This window comes from Pollicipes pollicipes, unplaced genomic scaffold (assembly GCF_011947565.3).
Source record: "Pollicipes pollicipes isolate AB1234 unplaced genomic scaffold, Ppol_2.1 Scaffold_6686;HRSCAF=7923_pilon_pilon_pilon, whole genome shotgun sequence".
Lineage (NCBI taxonomy): Eukaryota > Metazoa > Arthropoda > Thecostraca > Pollicipedomorpha > Pollicipedidae > Pollicipes > Pollicipes pollicipes.
The window spans coordinates 14,010,433-14,027,511 of NW_023596921.1; the positions used below are offsets into that span (position 1 = coordinate 14,010,433).

The 17,079-nt window shown below is 49.7% G+C and overlaps 1 pseudogene; it reads right to left on the minus strand.

Annotated features, from left to right (window-relative positions):
* Positions 1–1,518: 1,518 nt before the first annotated feature.
* Positions 1,519–16,800, minus strand: LOC119107950 (UDP-N-acetylglucosamine transporter-like; annotated as a pseudogene).
* Positions 16,801–17,079: the final 279 nt, after the last annotated feature.

The following is a 17,079-nucleotide window of genomic DNA, read 5'->3' on the forward strand; positions in this document are numbered from 1 at the left end:
CAGGTAGACTGCTTGTTTACAAACTGCAGATAACTTATGTACTTTGTTACTTACAGTCACCGGATATCCTCATGTGTAAACTTTCCGGCGAAACAGTGAATCTGAAGTTTCGAAAACACTATAACAGCGCGTGCACATCTTTCTTGCAATGCAAGATCTAGCCTCTTGTGTCATTTGAGTTCAGGCAAAAAACCGGCTCAGCTAAACCCAAAATACATATATCCAGAGAAACATCCATATCACCGTACTCTTCACGTCCAGTCAACGCACCGACCCGAAAACTACGAGCCGCAATGCTCCAGGAGTGATCAGCGCGGCTTCGCTCCTCGAGTCACCTACATACTGGTATACCAGGACATCAGGACGTCCCTGATAATACGAGAGGCAAGCGCCCACCCGTGTTTGATTTGTACCCGTCCAGACTGGTTCAATCCGAAAGCGCGAGCTGCCTCGGGCCCGGGTCCGTGCCCATCGGCGGCCGGCTGGCCATCCCTCGACGCATGGTCGGCCGTCGGCGGAGGCAGGGGAGGGGGCCGGGGGGGGGGGGGGGGGGGGGGGGGGGGGGGGGGGAGGGGAGGACTACGACAGCGCGAGGGCGGGCGTACACTCGCGGACACGCCGCACGACAGCACGGGACACGGCGCGCGGCACGGCTACTCACGATATTGGCGGCCAGCGCCGCTCCCGCTCAAACCGACACGGAGTCTGGCCGCAGTCAGGTCAGACCGGCAACTGGCCGCAGCCAGGAGGTCAAAGCGACACCTGACCGCGGCCAGGACGTCGAAGAGACATCTGTATCTGCGGCCGCGGTCAGGGGGTAACGCGGCCCGGGTGCGGTGAGGGACGACAGTGCTGGCCTGGTCACCAGCTGGCCTCAGTATCACAGTCCTCCGTCCTATCCTCAGATTCGACCATCAAAAGAAACTTTAAATACCCTATGTAGCGAGAGTAAACTGAAAACAGGACCACCGTCAGTTTCTCATAAGTCGGAGGCTCCCACACGACAGCCCCCTCCCCCTTCCCCAATAGATCGGAGACAGCACTCACTTACGTTGTCAAATGTGGTGAAATCATCGAAGCCGGCGAGCACTAGAAATCAAATCGTAGAACTGGCATTGTCAGACGGATGACTACATGATGCAAAACAATAATCGGCAGGTTCTGCTTCTGAGCTCTCTGCTGTAATTCAAACACTGGCCGTTGATACACGGCGGCCACAGTCCTTCCCTCCACACCCTGCACACCACAGGCGGACACAAGAGCAGAAGTCTACCTTATACTAAAACAATCGCGTTGGCACAGATACCCCTGGATTGGTTGCGGCGCTGGAGACTGAAGCCTCTGGCGCCGGTGGCTGCGGCGCTGGTGACGGCAGCCTCCGGCGCTGGGCGCAGGCGGTGGCTGCGGCGCTGGTGACGGCAGCCTCCGGCGCCGGGAGTAGACGGTGGCTGCGGCGCTGGTGACGGCAGCCTCCAGCGCTGGGCGCAGGCGGTGGCTGCGGCGCTGGTGACGGAAGCCTCCGGCTCCGGGAGTAGACGGTGGCTGCGGCGCTGGTGACGGCAGCCTCCGGCGCTGGGCGCAGACGTTGGCTGCGGCGCTACTCTATCTTGGAGCGCGGCGGCGGCGGGCTGTAGCCGTACAGGAAGGTGGCGGCCACCACCAGCAGCGCGCCCACCCCGAACAGCGCGCTCAGGCGCACATCCCCCAGGTACGCCCACGAGAACAGCGCGGACAGCACGATCGAGATCGAGGTGGCGAAGCCCTTGAGGATGTTGTCGGCGTACTTGACGGTGGCGGAGACGGCCAGGCCGCCCAGCGCCTGCGGAGCAGCAGCCGACCGCGAGCCGTCACCGAACGTGTGGAGTCGAGCCTCAGGCGGCCAAAACACCCGACACGCCGTCGAGAAGCTTCAGCTCTGACCCAGACATAATGGCCAAACCAAGCATCTGCGCGTCATGTGATCGGCCACAGCAATGGCTTCATGAAATAATCAGCCGAATAGGAATCACGAGAAATGTCTGAGTACCAGGACGTCACTACTGTACATATTTCGTGCAGAATGTACGCAGCAACGAAGCTGCGGTGTGAACGGGCAAACTTTGTTTTTATTTGAAGCCAGATCACCGACACCACCGAACTCCATTCGTAACGCGCTGACTGACAAATGCAATGATCGCGGTATGCTGTCGTCACCACCCACACGCCAGCTCGCCAAGGTGTCAGACGGCGCGAGCCGCCCCGTCCGCTAGACATCACAGAGAGCTGACCGATGATGATGATGATGATTTGGGCTTTGGGGCGCACCGATTACGTTGGTCATATGGCGCCCATACAGAGAGCTGACCGGAGCCATCGGCTGGCGCTGAGCTCACCTGCAACACCACCACCGTCCAAGTGTACCGCGTATAGCCGCAGAAGAAGCCGAGCCTGGCGATGGCGGCGCCATCGTTCAGCACCACCGCCGCCGCGCTGAATGGCACCGAGAACACGGCTGCCAGCGGGACTTGCGCGTTAGTCGCGCTGAACGGCACCGAGAACACGGCTTGCCAGCGGGACAGCGCGTTAGTCGCGCTGAACGGCACCGAGAACACGGCTGCCAGCGGGACTGCGCGTTAGTCCGCGCTGAACGGCACCGAGAACACGGCTGCCAGCGGGGCCGCACATTAGCCGCGCCGAAGGGCAGTGAGAACACGGTTGCCAGCGGGACTGCACGTCAGTCGCGCTGAACGGCACCGAGAACACGGCTGTCAGCGGGGTCGCACTTTAGCCGCGCTGAACGGCACCGAGAACACGGCTACCAGTGGGGTCGCACATTAGCCGCGCTGAACGGCACCGAGAACACGGCTGTCAGCGGGGTCGCACTTAAGCCGCGCTGAACGGCACCGAGAACACGGCTGCCAGCGGGGCCACACATTAGCCGCGCTGAACGGCACCGAGCACAACGGCTGCCAGCGGGGGCCAATCATCAGACGCGCCGAAGGGCAGCGAAAACACGGCTGCCAGCGGAGACGTGTGCTACTACCTGCGGGGACGCGCTAACAGCGCCAAACGGAGCGCAAACGCGCACACCAGGTGTGGTCGACGAACGCGAGCGTACAGAACACCCAGCAGAGGGCAAAACAACGTTGCGAAGCGACTCATGCGGGAAGCACAAAGCAAACACATACAACTGAATAAAGAAGGCTCACGCATTACAACTGACCAAGAAACCGTCAGGAAAGAACGCAGAGGGGATCAATACACCGAAACAAACCGAGAGCACATGCAGGGAAGGCAGACTGCCGGCGCAGGCCACTCACCCAGCTGCACGTTACGGACAGAAAGCGGCTGCTGACCGCCCTGCTTCAGCAGGCGCTCAAAATAGACGCCGGCGTATCCACTTGACAAGCAGAGCGTCAGCACTGCCAGCAGACCAAGCGGGTAGTTGTTGGGGCCGCGGGGCGAAGCCGCTGCGCCATCCGCTCGGTCCAGCTGACGGGCACACCGCGTGTTGCGTCAGCGCCGCATTGCCGGCACGAAAACAATTTCTGACGATAACGAGGCTGCAATTATTGTGTCACTACTATCATGTTTATCACGCACGCACGCACGCACGCACGCACGCACGCACGCACGCACGCACGCACGCGCACACACACACACCCACACACACACACACACACACACACAACACACCACACACACACACACACACACACACACACACACACACACACCACACACAACACACAACACACACACACACACACACACACAACACACCACACACACACACACCACACACACACACACACACAGATATATATATATTATATATATATATATATATATATATATATATAACATCTGTCGGAGAGATCCTTTGTCAGTCATAGACGCGCATTGGATGATACAGATCGGCCACCAGATCGGTTTGGAAAGAATAACCAGGCTTAAGTATGTATATCATACCGTATCTACTTACAAACAGGCGTTTTCTACGACTACGAATGGCTGAACCGTGCAGCGGGCTAGGATGCAATTCAGTGGGTCATTAGCATGACCCCGGACGGCTGACCATCCGTAACGCCGGCAAAGGTGATAGAGGAGCGAGTGCGTGGTGAAACCCGAAATGACAACGTGAGCTTTACATAATTTTAAAACGCACCTTGTCTTGACAAAAAGCCGCCTACATGAGACATCTGCATGAGAGCCCCTGGCACAACTACATGTGAGCTCCCGCCACGTCTACATGATATCTTTTGGCGCACCTGCACGAGAGCTGGCGCATCTGCATGAGAGCCTCCTGGCACATCCGCATGAAAGCTCCTGGCACATCTGCACGAGAGCTCCTCGCTTATCGGCATGAGAGGTCCTGGCACATCTGCACGGGAACTCCTGGCTCATCCGCACGAGAACTGCTGGCACATCTGCACGAGAGCTCCTCGCATCTGCATGCGAGCTCCTGGCACATGTGCACCACAGCTCATCGTTCATCCGCAAGAGAACTCCTCGCACATATGCACGAGAGCTCCTCGCACATCTGCATGTGAGCGCCTGGCACACCTGCATGCGAACCCCTGGCACATGTGCACGAGGGCTCCTGGCTCATCCGCACGAGAGCTCCCGGCTCATCTGCATGGGAGCACCTGGCTCACCTGCACAAGACAAACACCGACCACCAGCGTCAGCAACGCCAGCCACTGCAGCGGTCGCACGCGCCGCTTCAGCATCACCGACGACATCAGGGCTGTCACCAGGATCTTGAGCTGGTACGACACCTGGCAGGCGGCCAGTCAGCGACATCAAGTCCCCACAAGGAAACATCAGTCGAACGGTTGGGAACATCTGTCCAACCGTCCAGCCATCGGCTCGCGCCGATGGACGCTGCAGGCATTCGACCTCTTGTTCACCAATAGGATACCATGCATAACTTAGGTTACGCATGGAGAAGGGGGCGGGAGGGGAGTGAGGCTCTGAAGTTACACGCTACGTAAATGTAACAGGGGAGAGTTTTGAAGTTTTGATGAGACCATTACGTTTTGATGCGTTTGGTAATCATGCTAAGAAGGTAAATAACGTTACCCGCCTCTCATGACAAGCAACACGTAGCTTTTTGTTTAGCACCCGTAGCTCAACTAGGGGTGGATAGACGTCATCCTCTTGAGACGTTATCCTTAACACAGCGCGACTCACGGGAAGGGAAGCCGCCTAGTGACCAGTGCGTAGCCAGGGTGAAGACGTTGAAAACATGTTAAAAATGGGGAACGTAATTTATGACCTACCCTGTACAGCGGGCTTGTGCTTTGGCTAAATATGCATGCAGTAAACGGGTCATACAGAGTCAACGGCTGGGACCCACGGGCCTACACAATGCATAGCAACATATGTCAATGCCATCCAGGTGTCGTCATCGTTCATGACATCGTACTTGAAAGATACCCTAAACGTAGTCAAATCTAAACTAACTGGTTCCAATACCAAGAGATAAGTTTTAGGCATAAGCAGATACATTGTTGAAAGGATGTGAATTAAAACATTCAGAGCTCATAACGTCCAATGGCCAGAACGTCCAGAATCGCAGCATCCAGAGTTCACAACATCCAGAATTGTTCAATGTCCCTGGACACAGGACAAACAGAACATTCAAGCGCACAGCCTTAAAGGTTCATAACTAGCGCTCAAAATATCCAGTGTGCGTGAGATCCAGGGGATGGGATACTGTCCCACTTCCTCGCAACCCTTAACATATTGATTTGGATGTTGCCCTTTAGATCGCCATCGTTACCAAATTCGCTCGTCTATGTCGACGAGTAACGACATAAGGTACAGTGCAGCCCAGTTTAAACCACTGAGCATGGACATGGACAGCGTTTTGTTTATGCACGCAAACTTTGCAGCGTCAGCACGTCTTGGCAGCAGGCGTATTAAAGAATTCAAAACTTTACTCTCTGGCTCGTGGCATGGAAGATAGGTGGCTACTTGGCAGAAGCTGCACGGTGGTCGTGGAATATATATATATATATATATATATATATATATATATATATATATATGCGTGTATCCTTACATTTGCCTATCACTGGGCATGCGGCTAATGCATGCATCAGATTTCGCACCAAGCAGTGGTCCAGAACCCACTTAAGACAAAGGGCTTTTGTGTCTTAAGGCGATCGGATTTGTTGTAGGAAATTAGCTTCCGTGCGTGTCCTCGTTCACTTACGACAGCCTCATGGCAGGGCAATACGAATACATCTTCAAAAATAATCATATCTCGAAAATACTCACATACCCAATACTTACATGCATATATATAAATATATATATATATATATATATATATATATATATATATATATATATATGTACTCGCGATTGACGACAAGTTTTTAGATGCACGTTTCGCTGAAGATGACTGCATATGGTGTAATTTTCTATTTCTTGTGAAGATTTTCTAGCCTCCAGAACATCTGGCAGAGTTATGATCGGGGTGATATAACGGGAGAGCTTTGGCACCCACAGAACGGAGCGCAAAAGTGTGGATTCATGTTATGGTATGCTCAGAAAATATGTGGCTGACAGTAATATCCATTCTGTATGTGTGTGTGCTGTGTATGCGTAAATCCCTATGCTAGCTGCATTTTTTAACTCTGGTCCTGATTTACCGTTTTGCATGCCTCGGACTGAAAGGCGGACAAGGGGTTAATGCGACCCTTCCCCTGGCGTTGCCAAACTAACAGATAAGTAGCTTAGCCGAGAACACAATCATTTTATTCTGAACACGATCTCACAATTGGTCCTAGCTTTCACGTTGTTGGCAGGCCAGAAGTAGAATTTTCCTGAAAACCGCAGTTTTTAACTTTACGAGACCATGCCTTTTGGCGACATGAAACTTAAATTGGCGTGTGTCTAGTTCGATCCTGAGCACATTCTGTAGTACAATTCTGCTGCCGCCCGTCGCCCGAGCCATCCGTAGATCGCCATGGAGTGTTTATCACAGACTGCCGCTGCTCCGAAACCCGAGGATCTAGGAACACGTTTTCATGCCAAAACACGTGCCATAATCGCCACCTATCATGGCGAGTGCTAAACGTCATGCTATTGGTACGCCGGGTATTGGCGACAACTCTTGTGAAACGAAAATCACCGTTTTGCTATAAATATTAACTGAAGCCATGGCGGGCAATACAGGCAAAACACTGTTTGCTTCCTTCCATATTTGCTTGCTCCTGGCTCGACCTCACGCTGAGCCCGTCCTTAAAGACCAACCCCCTCTCAACAAGTTGTGATCTGTCCGTGGGCTGGTGCCGAGAGGATCCGATGCTTGACAAACTTTCCCCGTTCGGGCAAATACAACTTTTTCATTGACGCGCCAGACCATTCGCACGCGCTTGGCGACAGGCAGGTTGGCGGGAATGAAAATAGGCCGAACGATTAGCCCATCGACCCTATTATCCCGTGATCGACCAAGGCTAACGATCCCTGTTACCGCGTCAGACAGGCTGCAGTGCACGCATGAGACCGCGGGAAATATGAGAAAGAAAGGGGTATGCAATGTGGAAATGATCATGATAGTTTCAAATATGCTCAGCTCCTTTCATCGCTCCGTTAGTCCTTCGGTACTGTATGCAGGAGCACACAGAAAGCTTACGGCAAGCCCAGTGTGTGTGTGCTGCATGTTAAAAATGCTCTTGAAACGGGAGACGCAATAGTGCAGGTGTTAGGCGACTAGCAGCCGTCCGCACATAGCAACACCGCGACAAACGTTAGCGTGTTATGCTATGGTAGGTATTTAGCGGATACGTCGCCAGCAGGTAGCAGAGTGGCGGCAGGTCCCGCCACTTCAAGCGGCGGCAGGTTTTCTCTGATGCATGTCCTGGTTCAGATAACAGCATACTGTGCGTTTGTGTTTCTTCTCGCGTTTTTCCAGCCTACGTTATATCTCGCCGAGTTATGAACGGAGTTACATGATGGGAGATATGTGTAACCCAGCAATTTGCGTGCGAATGTGTGAGCTCATATAATGCAATGCCCAGAAATGTGGTTGATGGTGTATGTGTAAGTGTATTGTCGTACGCATATGTAAGCACCTACTCTCGCTGTGTTTTGCACGTTATGCTATTGCTGCATTGGATATCGGCAATGGTGTCCCGTGGAAAGATAATCCTTATTTTGCTGATAATTGCAACAGTGTGAGACAATGTTTGGCTCCTTCCACATCTACTGGCCTTTTGCTTGACCTCACACTGACCCCGCCTCCAAAAACCAAGTCCCACGCGACAAGTCGTGACCTGTCTGTGGTCCGGCGGTGGACGATTACGGCGCTTGAGAAACTCAAAGCAAGAACCGTTCCCGACCCGACCAGTTAGAACATTTTCATCCATGCTCTAGACAACACACCTTGACGACGGGCTGGCTTGGCGCGGACGAAAATGGCGCGAACGATCAGGAGATCCGCCAGGGCAACCGATGGGCCGTAACTGCGTAGTCCAGACTGCCATGAACCCGACTTCGCATAATACCGAAGGAATATACCCATGGTACACAGGTATATATATAATATGGATGTGATAACAATAGCCTTTTTAAGGATGTACGGTTTGCTTCAACGTTTTGCCTAGGCCTTTGGTTACGGAGGTAGGTACACCGTGCGCTCAGGGTAAGAGCAGCAAAGAGTACTTTTTGCGGTGCTTATTGTAAATGCCCTTGAAACGGGAGACGCGACAGAGAAGAAAATAGGCGTCTAGCAGCGGACCGTATGTAGCAACACGGCGTGCGTATCCGTTCGCGTGCGTACATGAGCTATTGGTCGGTATCTGTTGACTTGAAGGAAACATGCGCTTAGAGCCTGGGTGGGGTAAGTTTAGAGGCAGCATGGCCAAGTACACGCATGTCTCGTGCGAAGGAGGTGCCAGCTACATGACATGCACAAATAACACTTTTCGGAACACTGAATGGGACTTTGCGGTCATAAACACAACACGGTATATACTCAGACCCACGCGAAAAAGCGACATAACTGGGGCCTACGCATGGAGCCGAATGATAATCGAGAAAATAATGAGCTACGCATTGAGGCGGGGAGGCGTGTCTTATCAACCGACCTCAACCAATGACGGAACCAGAGTGGTGGGGTGGCGGGGGGGGGGGGGGGGGGTAGGGGTGCGGGGAATGGGATCGTTGCTTCCCCGTCCCCTTGGGGCGAGGGATAACACAAGTATCATGGTGATGGGGAACCGAAATCCTCATTTCGGATTCACGTAACCTTTATTTTCAAGACACCAACATTTTAGGGACACCACAGCTGACCACCTAAGTTCATTTTCGTGAGGTACTAAAACCCGGGACACAATAACCGGCCCCAAAACCTTCGTTCTCCAACGGCACCAAATTTCAGGGACACAGTAATGTTGCGCCTCCCACCCTGCAAAAAAATCCTGGATTGGCCCCTAACTCTCATCTCAGGGCACCATGACCGTTCTTTTAAAGAGACCCTTTGTCGAAGAGGGCGACTCAAACTTCCCAAGGCTTTGGTTTTAAAAAGAGATCAAAATCCATGGCCACCATAATAGGTGTGCCTTTTCCGTGGCGAAATCCTGAATCAACCTGTTCCACAAGGGAGTACCAGCAAACTTCATCACCGGAACATCATGGCTTTTATTTTCCAGAGGTTTCGCAATAACTATATTTGCAACTTGTATGCAGGAATCTGTCTTACTTTGCGGCGCACTAGAAAACCAGGAGTGCAACGTGCGCAAATACATGGAGCTTGTTAATTTTCTCACGATCATGGTGGGTCATGTCATTTTGGGGTTAAGTATTTCAGAGAAAAGATGGCAAAATGCACTGAAATCAACTGCAAAAACACCATCAAAAGGAAGCGCAAATTTGATTCCTAGATCATATACGGCTAGCCGGCTAGTTGATGTCATCAGCTGATAGCTGATCAGCTGATAGCTGATGACTAATGCAGAGTTTTGCTCTGGATATTGCAAAGAAGTGAACATATCATGGCATTTAAATGTATTAAACGTAATGTTCAAGTATAAGAAACCGTCAAAAACTCAATAACCCACGAAATCATATGTGTGACGTCGACGGCGCGTAGAACTGCGTTCGACAAACACACGTACATGCTCCTCGGCGTAATGGGCATCCGGCGCAAATTCATTCAGCAGTCGGTAAGACGTCAAGCCCGATAAAAGTCATCAAGATTTTGTACCTCTCAGCGGAGTGGGTCCTCCTGTAATCTAGGAAAATCCAAGGCCAATAGGGATGGCACCTGAGCAATCGAAGCTGCAGCGGCAGGCCAACAAAGAGGCTTCCGTCAACAGTGAAGGGTACTCATAGCAAGCGAGAATGTAACACCAAGACGGTGGAGACCCTGAATGATCGGGAGTCCCCCGCAGGCTAACATAAAAGGTCCGGCCAGAGCACAGGATCCTCTGAGAAAATGGAGAATAACCAGGACCAGTGTGCACGAATGAGTGCCCCTGCGTGATCAAGGGTGCCCGGGCAGGTTAACAGAGAGGGCTATGACAAGAAAAGGATCTTCAGCAAATGAACTGAAAGGGAAAGAGCCATTGATCGATGCAGAGGGCCCCTGAGCATCGAATGCTTCGGTGCGTTACCTTACATGGGCTCCAGCAACAGCGCAGGGTCCTCCTAATAAGCGGAAAGAACCCAACGCCAATATGAAGGGCCCCTGAGCAACCGAGTGTGTATATGGGGCCAGGTAGCAGCGGTGGGGCGGGAGAGCCTGCCTCGCGGGTGCAGCGGCCCCGGCCCAGCCCGCGCCGGCTGCCACGTCTCCGGCCGGCGCGCCCGCGCTCAGCCTGCCGGCGAGCCCCGAGGCGCGACTGCGCCCGGGCCGGACATGGTCACCAGGCGTCCAGGTGATTCATGGTAATAACGCTCCACTGTACCTATCACGTGATCATCGGTGGAATGCCAAGTTGACTATGACATCCGTTACAAAAGACGGAAATCGCAGCAGGAGTCGAAAGAAATGTGCTACTGTACTGCCATCTAGCGGCATGAATATAAACTAACCTAGATGTGAAAGCTGGATGCTAGAAACGCTGGATGTTACGACTTTAGATGTTGCGCACTTGGACGCTATAAACGCCGCTAATGGGCACAGGACTGGACACGTGCTGAATGCTATGAACGCTGGATGTTGCGATCTTGGATGATATGAGCACTGGACGCTACAATCTTGAACGTTTTGATGGCTCCCCGGTTACGGCTACGACACCACCTTGTACTACAATACGGCCATGAGTTCAACACAGCACATCAAGGTCAAAGGTTCCCAAATGTGGCCTCCCATCCACGTTTATGAACATATGCTGCAGTGACTTCATACCAGGACAAAAGCCCGTGTGTCGCGCGCTGAAGTGGTATCCCCGTGGCCAGATTCCAACGTCAGTTATACCACTTCTCCGGACGTGTTCAACCACAATTTCATTACAACATTGCTGTTGCGGCCTTCAAATTTACATTTAGCGGCTGGTAATCCTAAGGTTCCGCCTGTATGAAGTCATGGGAGATGCAGTCCCAGAAGCCCTGGTTTGACCATCAAGAGATGTTCAGGTCAGTTCAAGAGCTTGCTTGACCTGACGATGATGATGATGGTGATTCGAGCTTTAGGGTGCGTCGGTTGCCCTGGTCATATGGTGTAGAGCTTGTTTGACCATTTCGCGAATACGCATACAAGAAAGTAAGTGTTCATGACTCTACTAACGACTCTATTTCCTCGGGGGGGGGGGGGGCAAACTATTCCTGCAGGGCATGATACAGCCTGACTCATACATCATGGCGTTCACGAGTAAACTGGATGCAGGTGTACGAGTAAACTGGATGCAGGTTACGCTCCAAACAATCGAGATAGAAAGCAAAATGATGCACTCACTTCACACGTCAATACTGAATCTGCACACCCAACTCCCCTTACCTGGAATGTCGGAGCGTCCAGGTAGGTGAGCGCCACAAACACCAGGTTGTTCTGGATGGTGTACAGGAAAGCTGGGCACGGCCAGAGGCAAGGTGTGCCACGGCTGGCCCAGCACCTCTCGCCGGAGCACGGCAGCTGTCTGAGACGTCAGAGCTCCCTGCGCGCACAGACAAGCTCAGCTGCGCGTCCGACACGCGCGCTCGAGCTCACAGCCGGCTTCGGTGACCGGCGACTGCCAGTGGCGGTGCCGTGTCACGCCTGGCCGGACGGTTGCATTCAGCGCTGTCCCGGGCTCGGTCGCGTGACGGAATATGGCGTCCGGCTGCTGGAGCGATCTTTATTCACATTCGGAGGAACGCGGTCATGCATATTCCGAGGAATGTTCACGAGGTGGTGAGACTCTTGTTTTTAGCAGTCTAATGTGTGGTATACGATGACAACGTAACAGCTACAAGATTCAATATTCGTGCCACTGGCAGGAGTGTATGTGGATCTACTAATGCATGACTTAAGTTCCACTGTTGATAGCAGACCCTCCCTGAGACTATTTATCTTCATCAGTATCATACCATAGACGACTGACTGCATTCTCTAACTCGAAGAAATGTAATAATTATGCCACAAAGTTCACTATAGTTCGGCAGACCTGCCCTCTTAAAGCGAGATGCGAAATGTACATTTTATGGTGAATCATAAAGTACAATGCAGAGCTTCGTAAGAATGCGCAAAAAGCCTAGTAAGAATGCGGAGCGCGGAACGATTATGGAGACACTTCACGTGAGTTTTTTTTAAATACCGACGCGCTTGAACGGGCTAGACCAGGGCTATCCAACTTGAGCTTAAGCTAAGCTTAACAAAAGCTACATAAAATTCCGGGATCTCCGGGGGTAAAAATGAGCACCTCCCCCCCCCCCCCCCCCCCACCCTCTCCGCACCCGAGCGAGGGGCATACAGCCGGCAACCCGGGCGCGTGTTAAGCTTTCCATTATTTTTATAGTTCACCGAAGATACAACTTTCAAAACTCACCTGAAGGGGCAAATCCGCCAAATTACAGTCCATATAGCGACTTTTTATGACCTATAGTATCGCTTCAAGTTTGAGACTGCAGTCAGCAGTGTACAGTTCAAAAGTCCGATTAGATAGGACCAATCATTTTTGTGAACAACACTGGATTTATTTGCCCTTAGGTTCTGGATTCAGCGGGTCAAAACGAATGAATTTGCAGACATGTAAGGCCAGGGAAGTGAATTTGCGCGTCACTAGCCATGCACCGTCATCCATTTTGGCAATCTGGCGTAACAAATCCAGATACATGTTTTCAGACCAACCATTGCAGACCCGAAGAAAATTGGTAGGTAACTTCATAATTGTTAGGTAATTAAGAACAATAACTTCGCCAAGTGATTCCACAGATTAATGTACGAGAAACAAGTCAAAGCAATCGCAGCACTGCTACATGGTTCTCTTACCATTTTCCAGCCAGAGAATGTTCAACACCACACAGAACTTGATGGTCTCAGTCAGCAAAACTGCTGTGCTTGCGAAGTATGGCGCACCTGAGGAATTGACACGCGAGTAGCGCATGGCCAACACCAGAGCAGTGGTCTGCACGGTGATCACCATTAGCGCCAACCACTTCAGAGATAGGGCTCCCATGTCTGACCTGTGACGGAAAATGTACCATTAGCAACACAAACATGCTTGTTAGTTTCCAACAATGTCAGCGCCCGGAAAACCAGACGGCTTTCCTGCCTGTCTACAAAAGCTGACTCCGCAAAAAAATAAGCATGCATGCATCAAGCAAACCGATGCATTCTCATCAGTTATTACACAGCTAAGAATGTCCCAAGTCAATAGAGGTGTAAAAGAAAAGCAGATTCTGGGCGACGTGATATGATAATGAATTGAATGAGGATCTGAAATGATATTGTTTAATTCAATTCCTGAGAATAAAGAATGAGCTTTAGGCAGATTTTAGAATGAAAACATTATTTATTTTGACAAACAAAATGTATTTCCTAGAAGTTTCCTAATCTTACATGTTCAACAGCAACATCTGTTACAGTGAATAGAAAAAGTGGAGGCCAAAGGTACCTTTCTAGCTTAGAGTCGCAATGATACTTTAGACTATTCAGATTGTTACATAACAATTGTGTATATATGTCAGCACACATGATCTATTAGATATATCTTGGCAGGCAAAATTTACACTTTGCACTACGCTTTTTCCTGTCGTCACGGTCACGGTCGTCATGACAACCATGGTGTGCAACTCTACTGATGCAAATAAAAACCTTGATTGGTCCAACGGGCAAAGGCCTGTTACCGAGAAGCGCACTGGTTGAAGTTTGATCCGTATATTTCCATTCCCAAAGCAAATTGCGACTCAAAAGGGCCATTGTCTCGCATTAGGAGAGAAATCAAAGTCATATGTCCCGCTGCATTACTCACAGGATAATAGGATTCGTATGCCAGCATATCTCTTTGTTCACAATGTGTTAAAGGATTTTGTAGCATTTATCACATAACATTTTCAAGACATTAATGCATGTTGCAAACATTTACAAAAAACATGGTTGAAAAAACGAAGCCAAGTGGCATGTATCAAATTCCTAGCAGTGAAGGGGAATAAATGACATTTCTCCCTCAGGGTAGCTTTGTGCTGGGAGGTGTATGACCTTCGGTGAGCAGACTTCAAATACAAAATCTGAGCTTTTCATACAGATTTCGAAGAAACATGGCATCACTGATGAAATAGTAAGCATCTGATGTAATAAGTGTGAAAAAAACAAAAAACTGGGGACCTTTCAGAAAGACACACTTTATCCATGTGATACAATCAACAACTTAAATTGACACACCAAACTGAAAGCTATTTAGGCTCCTCCCCCCCACAGCCATGTATTGCATAAGCATAAAATTCCAGTCATAAACTCTGAAAAAACATCATATCAGACATAAATGTAACTCTAAATTCCATTTATGTATATTCAGCACTCAAAATGTGTCTGATGCCTGCCTAAATCCCAGCTTAGCCTTACAAATAGAAAAGAAGAGATCATTTGGGAAGTACATGTCTGAAAAGACCTGAAGAATCCCTATCAGTGCTGTTCTTGGAGTTTCCCTGCTGATAGTTCAAGTGCCTTTAACATCATGATACCCAGAACTTATGTTGTAGCTATCTGGGCCTGGTGTGATAGTTTCTATGCATCCAGTGCATGTCCAAAAAGTTTTTAATGCATTGGTACTAGGAGGTGTAATAACCTTAGTGAGCAGATTATTCCATTCATTTGCCCCACATGCACAGAATGTTTTGTTACCATGTAGGTTATTTGCAATACACTTCTTATGCTTCAGGGGTGTCTGCGAGTGCTGTGCTATCCTGTGTCATGCTGGAACAATTTCTCAGACTTGATTTTTGGCTTGCCTGTGGTTACCAGGTACACCATGAACATGTCTCCTCAAAATTGATAGTACAAGCTGGGTAGCCTGAGCACCCAGACCCTTCATCATATTTTACATGTGGCAAACTGCAGACCAGCTTTGTTTCCCTCCTCAGTACTGTTTCTACTGCATCCTGCCTTCAACAATGCATTCTTACCTACATACAACTGCTATATTCAAGGTGGGGCCTGACCAGGAACTCAAACAGCACAGACACAGTCTTGATATCTAGTGCAGCAAAATGCCACTAAATTATCCCTAATACCAGTGAGCTAGTATTGCTTTTGAACTAGGATGGGAATGAAAAATTCCACCACAAAGACAGAACAGAAAATAAGAATCCAAGCTACAAAAGCTGGGGTCAGTGAGAGATGCTCTGGCAAACAAAGACATACATTACTAGTTGGCATGGACATAATATCACAAGCATGACACAAATGCTGTTGTTTTTTTACATCTTAGGTCATTACACTGAAACAGAATACATCAAAGAACACCATTTTCATAATAGTAAGACAAGCACCAAAAGCTATGTACCACCCATGTTTTGATTGCTGACCTTTGCCCTTACTTTCCTGGGACCTTTTAATGCAAAACAGAGCAAAGGAGTTCAGTGACAAAAACAACAAAAATTCAACAAGCATAAGGCTCTCAAACAAAAGAAGTCTTGGACTCATGCACATCAATGCATCAACAATCACTAGATCAAACAACTGATGTACTTTGGTTTTTTAAGAGGGGGCAGGAAATACAAAATTTTGCCACTGTTGTTTGCAAATACCTATGCTTAATTCCATGAAAGCAACCCAGCTAAGCCTGACCTCCATTTAAGTTTCATTAATCATCTTTAATGACTTCATGTTTGAGATTTTGGCTGCACTTTAAAAATGGTCAGGTCCAGCTATCTCCTGAACATCCTCCATATCATATGGCAATTACTATGCAGCTGAGTTTCCCTACATTAAAACATATAGTCAATATCCACAGTAGTCATTTGGCAGTCACCAATCCTGTCAACTATGGACAGCATCTTTTTGGACCAGACATAACCAGACCAGACCAGACCAGACCAGGCACTGCAACAAATTTGTGAAAAATTAACAAAATTATGGGACAAACTAAGCAAATGACATGTCTGGTGAGCTCACCATTTGTCTCGTATACAAATTTTAACGGATAAAACATAAAATTGCCAAATCTGGTTAAAAATCGTGTTACGAAAGCAGGCATGGTTAACAGTCCCGTGTCCCAGAGTTGAAATTGTTGGTCGCTTAAAGGTATACTTCTTCCTGCTCCCTCAAACCCGAAGTCACTGTCTTTCGCATGGTTTTCTGACAGACAGGATCATCAACCCCCCCCCCAACAGAATATAAATATCAATTATACCAACCTACAAGGCTAAGAAGTGAAGTAAGTAAAGACAGCTCTGCACGACGGAACAGTTTGAAAGCGAAAATTGCGGTAGCCAACACTTGTGTATTAGCTGCGCCAAGTCTGTCCCAAAGATACGTACACGAAATAATTGTGTATATTTGTTTCCAAGTCGCTAGAGACTTTTCCGACGAAATGTCTCAGGATAATCCTGGAAGTTCTAGTTGAATGGGATTTACCAGCAATGCTGCCAACTCAAACGAATAATGCTACTAAATCCGAGGGTATGCCGGATATAGAAATGGCGCATTGCACGCTTTTCAACCTC